Consider the following 12,754-nt stretch of genomic DNA (forward strand, 5'->3'; position numbering starts at 1 on the left):
ATTAAGTCAAGAAGGTAAACCTCTTGCTTTCTTTAGTGAAAAGTTGAATGATGCTAAAAGGAAGTATTCTGTGTATGATCAATAATTTTATGCTATTGTCTAAGCATTGAAGAAGTGGAGACATTATTTTATTCCTAAAGAGTTTGTGATGTAAATTGATCATGAAGCTTTACAATACTTGGGAAGTCAACATAAATTGAATCAGAGACATATGAAGTGGGTTGAATACTTATAGAGTTTCACATTTTTTACTAAGCACAAGAGTGGAGTTACTAATAGAATTGTTGATGAATTGAGTAGAAGACATTCTTTGTTGATTGAAATGAAGGTTGAAGTTCTTGGTTTTGATGAAATGAAAGAGTTGTATGATGCTGATCCTGATTTTTTTGAGGCATGGAGAGAGTATAGAGCACCAAATCTAGTAGATTGCATAATTATGATGAGTATTTCATTCAAGAAGGTATGTTGTTCAAAGGTATTCAATTGCGTATTCTTAGAAGTTCTATGAGGTTGAATCTGATTAAAAAAAAACATAGTGGTGGATTGGTTGGACATTTTGGAATTGATAAGACATTGAGTGTATTGAAAGAGAAATATTATTGGCCAAAAATATATAAGGATGTTCATAAATTTGTAAAGAGTTTTGGAGTTTGTCAAGTTGTAAAAGGAGTAAGTCAAAATACTAGTTTGTATACACCTATTACTATTCCTCAGAAACCTTGGAGTGACATTAGTATGGATTTTGTTCTTAGATTACTTAAGACAATGAAGGGGTATGATTCCATATTTGTTGTAGTGGACAAATTTTCTAAGATGGCTCATCTCATACCATGTAAGAAGACATAAGATGCTGAGCATGTTGCTGAAGTTTTCTTTAAAGAGATTGTGAGATTGCGTGGATTAACAAGAAGTATTATTTTTGACAAAGACAGTAAGTTTGTTGGTTGTTTTTGAAAGACTTTATGGAAGAGGATGGGTACTGAGTTGAAGTTTAGTTCTACATTCCATCCATAGATAGATGGGCACATAGAGGTTGTAAATAGAAGCTTGGGTAATTTTTTGAGATATTTAGTTGGGAATAATCCAAGTAATTGGGAGATGGTATTGGCACAAGCTAAATTCACATGTAATAATTCTATGAATAAGAGTATAGGGAAGACACCTTTTGAGATTGTTATTAGAATGTAGCCTAGAGGTATATTAGATTTGAGAGATATTGCTAGTGAAGGAAAAAGAAGTGTTGCAAGAGACAAATTAGCTGATTTTATGAAATCTTTACATAAGGAAGTGAAGTTGAGGATAGAACAAAGTAATCAGAAGTATAAGGAGAATACTGATCAATCTAGGAGACATCATGATTTTCAAATTGGTGATGAGGTGATGGTTCATCTAAAGAAAGAAAGATTTCTTGTTGGAACATACAGTAAGCTAAAGATGAAGAAGTTTAGACCTTGTAAAATATCGAAGAAGTTTGACGGTGAAAACACCTATGAAATTGAGTTACCTGATGACATGGATATATCTCATATATTCAATGTTATTTATTTATACAAGTATAATGAGTCAGATGATGAAGTTATTATATCAGAGGACTATCCTAAGAAGCAGATTGAAGAAATTGAATAGATATTAGATTAGAGAGTTGGTAAGAGCACAAGGGGAAAAGATGATTATGAATATCTAGTAAAGTGGAAGAATAGACCTATAGAAGATGCTTCATAGTTTTTTCAATCTAATTTTGATTCAGCTCAAGTTGTGACATCTCAATGATTCCTAAGATTCATTTCTTCCAACCCTGGTTGTCTGATGTAGGAGCATCCTAGGTTGCATAATGATCCTACATAGTTTCAGTTCTTTCCTAGTTTTGCTGAGCTAAAATGTCTTGCATTGTGAGCTTTTAGTAGTTTATAAGAATTGGAGATACACTAGGGAGCCTTGTCTTATGTGCACAAAGATATTGGAGTTATCATGTTAAGGTTTGAGTCATTTTTACCTTGCTGCAAGAATTGTGTTTTTCTAGTTTCTAGGTGCCTGTTACAGACCGTGTAACTAATTTTATGTAATGAAATAGAGGCTAAAAATTTCAAGAATTGAAGAAGACACAGGGTGATCCTTTTTATCAAAGGAGAAAGTCCTAATTCTTTATAAGTTGGGATATATGGAAATTCTCCTAGAGTATCAATTTTTGACTGTTTGCATGACAGGTTTTTGTGCATGACTTTTGGGATCGATGTGCACTTATCCTTGGTGAATTAGTCTTTATGCCTTTAAAGAGTTTTAGAGGAACTAAATTAATATCCTCAATTTGAAGTAAAATTTCTAATTCCACTGGGGCTAGGAGATATCGCAATTTTTTTCAAATATCAATTTCTGGACATTTAATTGCTGTTGCAGGTTGACTTGTGGCTCTTCAAGTATTTAATTTTTGTTTTTAGCATTTTGGGCTGACTTGTGGCTTAGATTAGTATAAGTAAAGGTCTTTGATAGAGTCTTAAGAAAAATTTGAGATAATTTTGATAGAGGATGATAGAAGGAGGATGGAAATTCAAACTTGAAGTTGGATCTTGGCTTTGAATGTATTTTGTATCTGGCTGTAATCGAGAAGATCTTACAATTGGGCATGTATGATAATATTTTTATGAATCAATAAAGAATATTGTTCTCTCTTTCTCTCTCTCTCTATGGTACTATTATCTTTTTTTTTTGCTTCTGTTGTGTTAACTCTCGCATGATGGTTTGGGTAGCTGAGTGTGCCAATTGTCCTTAGTTACTCCCAACCTCCCCGCATCACTAGTTCAGAAGAAAGTATCTACTGAGTTCACTCAGATGTTGATCTGAATTATTTTAGAAATTCAGAGGAAAATACCAAAATAATAAATATTGGTATTGTAAGTGCATAATAAACAATATCAAGAGCTCAAACCATTCATAATCTTAAATAAATTTTCATACAATTGTGGACAATTTCGTAAGTGAGATGTATGCTTGCAAATCAATCAAATTTGGACAAACCCATGGAGGAGTTGTGTGTCTAAGCTCATAAAAGTTGGGCTATCTCATGAATAAGATGTATTCCCATGAACTCTATAGGATTTAGGCAATCTTGTGGTTGAGATGTCTGCCCATGAACTCCGTATGCAAGATCTACTACAAATTGGCAATCTCAGCAAACAAGATGTATGTCCATATTATTTTGTTCTTAAATTTGACTTGAGCCTCTTTATAGATCTTCATGGAAGTTGAAAGGTCACTCCATCTACATTCTTATTAGAAGTTAAATGGAAAAATCAAAATTGAAAAGTCATTAGAAATAATATAATATGTTCAATTTTGATGATTCCTCCCCTCTTACAAGGCAATGGGCCTCATTGCCTTATCACCTTCTACATGATATACACTAAATTATGATTCTGGCATGTAGCTTGAAATATAGATATACTAAGATAAGTTCATGTATGGAGATACCCACTGTGTTGTCATGATCTTGATCACTTGAAGAAGAAATAATAGCAAACTCATCTTCCCTTAATGTATTCTCTGATGTAGAAGTTGTGAAAACCAACTTCACAGATCGCCAAGAGCACTTGTAGGAAAATAACTTGTACTAAAGAGAAACTAGAAAGGGAAAAAGTAGAGCCTAGAAAATCTCAATGGTGTGAGAGCAAAATTGTATTCCAAGTTATGAAAAGAAAAAGAACAAAAGTTCAACCTTAAAGGTGAATGAAACCCTAAAGGGAAAGAAAACTAGGTTTGTACATTATAATTAATATAAAATATTAATTATATGCACCTAAGAGTAAGCTTAAGTAACTAGAGTAATAAACAACTTAATTAACTAAATCAAAATGATCTAATTAATAAGCATAACAAATAATTACTCTAACACCCCCCTTAAGTGAAGCTAAAGAGGAAGCTTACCTAGCAAAGCTATGAAACTAGGAAAATGAGTCTTGGCAACAAGGCTTGATTAGGTACCCAAAACAAGTAAATCTCTATAAATTGGAGACAAAGGAGAAAAATTAGTGGGAAAAATCCCTCTCCAAAAAGAGATAGAACAAACATGTTAAAAAAACATGAAGGAAGGCTGACCTCAAGAAGCCCCCCCAAGGACAACTTCTAAAACCCCAAGCATAGATCGGAACTAGAGATAGCGAGGTGATGCAAATGACTTGGTGAAGATGTCAACAACCTGAGCATCAGTGAGAATGCACTCCAAAGAGAGAACACCATCTTGGATCAGATGACAAATGAAATGCATATGAATCTTAATGTTTTTAGTGCGTTGATGCTCCACCAGGTTGTCAGAAATATGAATAGCACTCTAATTATTGCACCATAGAATAGTGAGATAATTAGGAGGAAAACCAAACTTAGTCATTAGCCCCCAAAGCCATAAATCTCCTTACTAGAAAGCACCACTACTTAATACTCAACCTCTATAGATGAAAGTGCATGAGCATGCTGCTTCTTGCACAGCCATGTGATAGGACCAGAGCCAAGACAAAAAGTAAAGCTAGAAGTAGACTTCCGATCATCAACATCACCAACCCAATCTAAGTCAGTGTAGCCAGCAATGTGAGGAGTCCTTGATGTGTAATTAATGCCATACAATAATGTGCCCTGAATGTATCTCAAAATATGCTTGGTAGCTTGCCAATGACTCTCATGAGGCTCATGTGAAAAATAAGAGACAAGACCCACTGCAAAGGAGAGATAAGAACGAGTGTGTGTAAGGTACAAAAAGCTACCAACCAATTGATGGTACAATGTAGGATCCACTAAAGGTGAAGAGCAGGAGGTAGACAAGGTAACACCCAATTGAAGAGGTGTTGGAGTAGGCTTGCGATCATGCATGTCAAAGTGGCGAAGCATGTCAAGAGCATACTTCTATTGATAAACAAAAATCCCAATAGAGGACTGAATAATATGGAGACCAAGAAAATAGTGTAGTAGACCAAGATTAGTCATCTCAAAGTATTCCATCAGTGCTCTCTAAACATCTATAATCATAGAGGACAAACTACCTATGAGAAGAAGATCATCAACATATAGCACAAGGATCAAAAAATTAGCCTCAAGACACTGAATGTAGACTGTAGGATCAGAATGGTAGTGTGTGAAGCCTGTAGAAAGTAGAAAATAGTCCATCTTCTCATACCAAGCTTGAGGGGCCTGTTTGAGACCATACAATGAGCATCAAATTCTAGAAACTAAGGAGGAATGCTACACAAATCACTAAGGTGGCTCCATATAAATCTCCTCAGTAAGATCACTATGCAAGAATGTACTCATCACATCCATCTAAAAAATGGGCCATCCCTGAGAAGCTGCGAGGGATAATACAAGGTGAATAGAGTTCATCTTGGTGATAGGGGCAAATGTCTCAATGCAATCAATACCCTCAACCTATGAAAACCCCTTCACAACAAGATGGGACTTGTGCTTATCAATGGAACCATTAGCAACAAACTTAGTACGATACAACCATTTGCATTGCACTAACTTTCTTCCCTTAGGAAGAGAACAAAGATCCCAAGTATGATTCTTTATCAAAGAAGAATACTCCTCCTCCATTGCACTATCCCACTCAAAATGTCTTGCCGCTACTGCACATGTCTAAGGATCATCACAAATAGCATGTCTGAGAAGACTAGAACTTGCAGTATGAGAATGGGTGTGACAGGAAGAGGAAGGGTCACCAGCTAGAGATCTTGCAGCCTCAACTATAGCTCGATCCCATTTAGACATCTAGAGTGGATCCTATGGAAAAGGTAAATTTTGACCATGATCAGTATCCTCATCATCTAGAAAAGAGACTGGAAATGATGAGGGAGTAGTGGTAAGTGAAGTAGACTCTGGAAATAGGGTATCTACTATAGGAAGGCACTCATCAAACTAGACATCCCATTGAAATAGGATCTCTCTAGAATCAAGATCAAACAACCTGTAGGCCTTAACATCCTGTAGTAGCCAATAGAAATGAGGTGTCAACTTTTTTTCTCCATTACTCTCCTCTGAGCATCTGATATAAATGCCCATGCTTCACTACCAAAAACTCAAAATGAAGATACATCAAGCTTGACATGAGACCAAGCCTCCTTAGGAGTCATATGTCAAACTGCCTTGTGAGGCATCTGATTCTAAATATAGTTGGAACAATTAACTGCCTCTGCCCAAAAATATGAATCCATGGACATGGACTAAATCATACAATTAGCCATCTCTCGAAGGGTTCTTTTCTTTCTCTTGGCCACACCATTCTATTGAGGGGTGTATGGAATTGAAAATTGATGCTAAAGACCATGTTTAGAGAAAAAAATCCCTGAAAGCTTGGTTGACATACTCCCCCCCATTATCTGTGTGTATCCACTGAATAGAAAGACTAGATTACTTCTCAAAAAATGTCTTAAAGACTCAAAATGAGTCAAAGACATCTGACTTGTACTTAAAAAAGTACACCCATGTACATCTGGAGAAGTCATCAATGAATGTAAGCACATATCTGGCACAAGATAAAGGAGTGGGAAATGACATGAGGTCACTATGAATCAACTCTAATGGTGCCAAAGCATGAGTGGCTAATCCATGTGGAAAAGGATCCCTATGTTGTTTTCCAAGAGCACAACTTTGACAAACACCATTTGTGCAGGAAATCTAGGGAAGCCCAAGAACAAGTGCTTGTGTGCTCATTTGCTGAAGACATCTATAATTGACATGGCCAAAATGCTCATGCCAAAGATTTCTTACTAAATCTACATGTGCTAGAAGACAAGAACCTATGTCAAGAGAAGACTCAAATCAATCAAATCTGTAGAGGTGAGATGTAGAGTCTGTTGGAAATAGAGATGGAGTAACTAAGAGGGGAGGGGTGAATCAATTACCACAAAAATAAATCCACAGATCCTTAGATGTCTTAAAATATAGTTGTTGTTGATACTCGATAACCACACAAATGAATGCTAAAACTTGATAGATGTTTTGTTAACTTATTGAGCATTTGAAGTGATTAACATGCATGCATAAAGAAATAACATGAACATAAGAGACACCAAATTTAATGTGGAAACCCAATTTGGGAAAAACCACCAAGTAACTAGTTACCAATTTTCACTCTTCTGAAGTGAGCCTTGTTAGGAGCCAACCCTATTAAAGGTTACAAAACACACTGATAGGTGTGGCCCTGTTAGAGGATTTAATCACCCTGTTAGAAGTGGCGTTGTCAGAGGTCTTTAAAATAATTCAACTGAATTGTCACCTTGTTAGAGTATTTACAAAATGGCTATCAAACCAACTCTGTTAAGAGGTTTTAAATCACTATTACAATGATTAGAAAGCAACAATGAAGTGATATGAAATATATGCAACTTATCTTTGCTGAATATAGATCTCTGTTCTACTTCACTAGATCCTCACTAATCGAATACAATTCTGTAGCTTCATAAGGATATCTAATCCTTCCTCAACATTCACTCATATATTCAGTATTCACTCATTCATACATTTACACTCTTGTGCATCCACACTCTTACTCTCCTTTTGAATTCACAACTTCACCTTTCATATATACCTTACATATTGTCAAGTCGGCTCAATTATAAGTTAGAACAACTGAAAAACATTAAATCAGTCGGCTACACAAAACAATTAAACTTAATTCTTTAGAACAATAACATTCTTCGCTGCCTGACCCAACTCGATGACCACTGCTCTAGAATGGTTTCCCCAACGTTAACCAAGTGAATCTCAATAAACCCTGCAAACCTTGAAACTTTCTTCGAGGACCGAGTTAACTCGATAAACACTGACCTTCTTTCATTTGCTGAGTGAGCTCGGTAAAAGCTAACCTTCCTTCGCTTACCGAGTGAGCTCGGTAAAAGCTAACCTTCTCTTCGATGACTGAGTGAACTTGGTAGACATTGACTTTCTGCTACAAAATCCTTTCATGCCCAAGTGAGCTTGGTAAGAGCTAACTTTCCTTTGTGCTATTCAGGAACATTCGGTAGACACTGTAAATTGCTTTGCTGACTGTCTAAGCTCGATAGACTCTGTCTGATGGCTGATATGACATTTGTGTAACATCAAAGACAATACACAATTAACAATTGTATCAAACAGAGTCAACACTCCTAGTAGCCACAATCAACTCAAAATCAAGTAAGTCTCAAATAAACACATCATGTGGTGAGAACTCAACTATCGTACCAGAGCTAGAGTGAAAAATTTGATAAATAGAGAATAGGTTCATCAATATGTCAAGGACAAAAAGAACATCCTAAAGAGAACCCCCAACTAATGCAATATAACCAAAACCCATGACTGAAAGATGTGATGAGTTTCCAATAGTAATTTGTAAAGTAGCACAAGGAGCAAGTGAAGTAACCAACTACTAAGTGTTTTTCATATGGTGAGAGGCACCAGAATCAAGAATCCAAGTAGGCCTAGAAGTCATAGCTTGTGTAGTAAGAGTGTGACCTTTCCCTATAGGGGGGATGTAGACTTAGGAGCTAAAATGTGATGCTCCTGCATGGCTTCCTCTAAAGCCTCCAAATGTTTCCAACACCTAGAAATGGGATGTCCATCCTTTCCACAAAAACTATAGGTCTCAGCTAATTTCTTCTTAGTCTTGGAGGTAGGCTCAGTAGACTTCAAAGTAGATTTACCTTTATAAGGGCTAGTGGGAGGTTTGGCATTAGTTTTTGGTGTATCTTTCTTCAGTTTGGCTTTCTATTTGGGTTTCCCCTGAGAAATTTGAGCAACTAATGCTTGGCTAGAAGAGCTAGAGGCATCCACTTGTTGGATCTTTGCCTATTCTTGTGTCAACTGATCACAAAATATCTCAAAAGAAGGCATTTGATGTTTATTACCCAAGGCATCCATAGTGGAGTAGAAAGTGGAAGAAAAGATCTAATACTATCCTTGCAACTTTGAGAGTATCAAAAAACTCATCATCTATTTTGTTATTCCCATGTCCTTGCAATACTATAAACAGAGATTTGAACTTCATCAAGAAGTCCTCAATGGTGGTAAAGCTGGTAGGTGTCAAAGAAGTCAACTTTGCATTAAGATGTAGTGCTCAAAACTCATTCACTATTCCAAACAAGTTGTGAAACTTGGTCCAAATAGCCTAAGGAGTGGTCAAACCATCTAGGTGAAATAGAAGACTATCTGAGATGTTCAGTGCAATAAATCCCATAGCCTCATCCATTTTGTTTCTATGCTAAAGAACCTCAAAGGGGCATTGTAGAATAGGTTGATTCTCATCCAGACATGATCATAAGCCATGTGACATAAGAAGCCAAGTCATGTGTGCTTTCCAATTGTGATAGATGTGTGGCATTAGCTGGGCCACAGAGGGGTCTGAGATTGAGAGATGAAGATGGAAATAGAAGGGTCAATTTTGAAGTAAATTATAGAAAAGAAAATGCTCCCCCCAACAATGAATAAATATATCCCTCAAAAACCAAAGCAAGAACTATTGAAAGCACAAAAATTGAGAAAAGAACTTGGATTTTAGATGTAGAGGAGGAAATAAAAGCCTTTACTTCAACACCAAAAATAGGAGCTCAATTGAACTTAGAATAAGATGAAACTAGCATCATTGTCTCCATCTTTGAACTAACTTTTTGGCACTTCTTTTAGATCAAAAAAAGACCTCTATTTGCTCAAGTTATGGCCAAAAAACCAACTACTGCTCTAAAAGACAAGCTCACTAGAAAATTACAGAGAACAAAAATTTTGATAGTTGTACAACCATCAAGAGGACGTCGCCAGAAAAAAAATCTAGCTACTAGATTGCTGACATCAATAGCTAGAAAATGACATCATCATGCTAGAAAATGATGTCAGTAGGGGGTCTAGGGGTGATGATGTCAGCAAGCTGCAAAGATGACATTAACTTGTTGGAAGGTGATGTAGCAGCTAGGAAGTGATGATGTGTCAACCAAAAAAGGTGACATCACTACTAAAAAGTGACATATGCCTACTAGGGGATGATGTCAGCATGGGAGTAGATTTAGGTGGCGGAGCCAGAGATGTGGCAGTCATTGGTGGGTCACATTGTGGGGGCGGTGCAGTGGTGGTGGCTGCATTTTTAATTTTTTTTCTTGCTAAAATTGTCCATATAGTCTGTACAACCTGCCTGGGGAGAATTTTTTTTCTCAAAGTTGCAATCATGAAGAAAGAAAATGTTTTATATGAATCTTGATTGTAACAAGCCTTCTAGACTCAATAGCAACATCTCTTTAGGCCCAAAGTGCCCCAAAAAATTGCCCTTCTCCCTAGGGTTTCTGTCTACAAATCGTGACTTCAAGAATTTTCAAACTAGGAAGCAATAGGGATGCTTTGATACCATGTAGAAGTTGTGAAAACCAACTTCACAGATTGCTAAGAGCACCTACATGCAAATAACCTATACTGAAGAGAAACTAGGAAGGGAAAAAGTAGAGCTTGGAAAATTTCAATGGTATGGGAGCAAAATTTTATTCCAAGTTATGAAAACAAAAAGTACAAAAGTTCAACCTTAAAGGTGAATGAAACCCTAAAGAGAAAGAACACTAGGTTTGTGCATTATAATTAATATTAGATATTAATTTTATGCACCTAAGAGTAAGCTTAAGTAACTAGAGTAATAAAAAACTTAATTAACTAAATCAAGATGATCTAATTAATAAGTGTAACAAATAATTACTCTAATAGCTTCCATGAATACATTATATGTTTGTGGAAAGAGTTTCTAACCACAAGCATGTTGAGATGAATATCTGATCAAATATATTGCACCAAAGTCTATAATGGATCTACTATGCAACTTGAAAGTTATATTGAGACTATAGCCTTGTCAAGATACCTTAAAGTTGTAGATAGAACAAATTTTAATGAGATTTATTACATGCTAATAGAAAAATCTCGCACTAGGTTATCAAACTCTACATCTTTACTGAAGTCATTTATCATGTGACATCCAATGGTCACAATAAATAAATTGTCTTTAAAAGATTCTTCACCCAAGCTATCCAACTCTACAATTGCTTCATCAAAGGCCTTCTTGGCAAGAACACAAGCTTGATTGGGTGAATTCAGAAATTTGTAGTAGAATATAGATAAATTGAGTGCTAATCCTAGCCTAATAGGATGGGTTGAACCCAATTTTTCCATCACAATATCTTGAGTAGACTTATAGGAAAGCAATGTTATTTCCACAATTGTCTTGAACTCTTCTAGTTAGTGGTGATAATCCCCCTTCATCCTAAGATAAAACACCTTTGATTCCCCTATGGTAGATGAGGGAACCAGATGTGAATCAAGAAGATGAAGAATATCATCACATATATTACTAAGCTTAGACTTGACCTTTACCTTGTAGTCTCTGATCATTGTCACATTGTCATTGTTTCTCAAACTTTCTTCCTTTTGTTCAATTTAAGAAATTATCCTCCAAGCTCCAATCACATTCATGTATGCCATTGATAACAAATTTCACTCCTCCACATCCACAGTCTTTGCAACCTTTTGCATGAACTCCACCATTTCTTCATAATGCTTTGCCTACTCTGCTAATTTTTTCATGTAAACATTTTCTTCACATGATGACTCTATAGGAGGCATTTTTGTGGACCTCTATTCAAATAACACAAAAAACAATGTATCCTTGAAAGAGGAGACCCAATTTTCGCTAGAAAGTAACCGATACAAGTAACAAATCCAAAAGTGAGATTTTGGAAGTTGACGCATCATAGGATCATGAAGGCCTATTATTTCTAAATGAATTGATTTTATAGTTTGGCTGCACCAACATCTCTTGGAGATATAACACTTTTCTCCTCCAATCCAACTGGTATCTTTAGGAAAGAGTTACGCATCAAGATTCAATGGAATTTATCTTTAATCACAATATTTAATCATTGATCTTCCTTTCCCATAGTATCTTACATTTTGGTTAGATATTTGATCTTCTTCTACAGACCAAGAAACAAACTTCATATGAAGAAAACTCACACATGCAAATGGAAATGATCAAACTTGGCTCTGATACCATTAATCTAAATTATTTTAAAAATTTAGAGGCCAATATCGAAATAATAAATATTGGTATTGTAAGCGCATAATAAACAATATCAAGAACTCAAATCATTCATAATATTAAATAAAATTTCATACAATTGTGGACTATCTCATAAGTAAGATGTATGCCTACATATCAATCAAATTTGGACAAACCTGTGGAGGAGTTGTGTGTCCAAGCTCATAAAAGTTTGGCTATCTCATGAATGAGATGTATGCCCATGAACTCTATAGGAGTTGGGCAATCCCATGGTTGAGATGTCTTCCCATGAACTCCCTATGCAAAAACTGATACAAATTGGCAATCTCAGCAAATGAGATGTATGTCCATATTATTTTGTTCTTTAATTTGACTTGAGCCTCTTTATAGATCTTCATGGAAGTTGAAAGGTCACTCCATCTACATTCTTATTAGAAGTTGAATGGAAAAATCCAAATTGAAAAGTCATTAGAAATAATATAATATGATTTAATATAATACATTTAATTCTGATCATCCATCAAATGAAAGTTTGCAAAAAGTTGAGTGTTAACCGAGCTCACACAATTAATGAAGGAAATATTGGATGGAACCAATGTTAACCGAGCTCACTTGGTTACCAAAGGAACTTAGCACATATAAAATGTTGACTGAGTTCACTTGGTTAACAAAAAAAAATTATTTCTAAGTTAGTGTCTACCAAGAAAGGTTGAA

The 12,754-nt window shown here is 35.7% G+C and overlaps 1 pseudogene; it reads right to left on the bottom strand.

Annotated features, from left to right (window-relative positions):
* Window positions 1–9,936: 9,936 nt before the first annotated feature.
* On the bottom strand, window positions 9,937–11,604 carry LOC149557576 (14-3-3-like protein pseudogene; annotated as a pseudogene).
* Between the last annotated feature and the right edge of the window lie 1,150 nt (window positions 11,605–12,754).

Source organism: Cupressus sempervirens, chromosome 5, assembly GCF_028749045.1.
Source record: "Cupressus sempervirens isolate cs-2001-9-10 chromosome 5, ASM2874904v1, whole genome shotgun sequence".
Taxonomy (NCBI): Eukaryota; Viridiplantae; Streptophyta; class Pinopsida; order Cupressales; family Cupressaceae; genus Cupressus; species Cupressus sempervirens.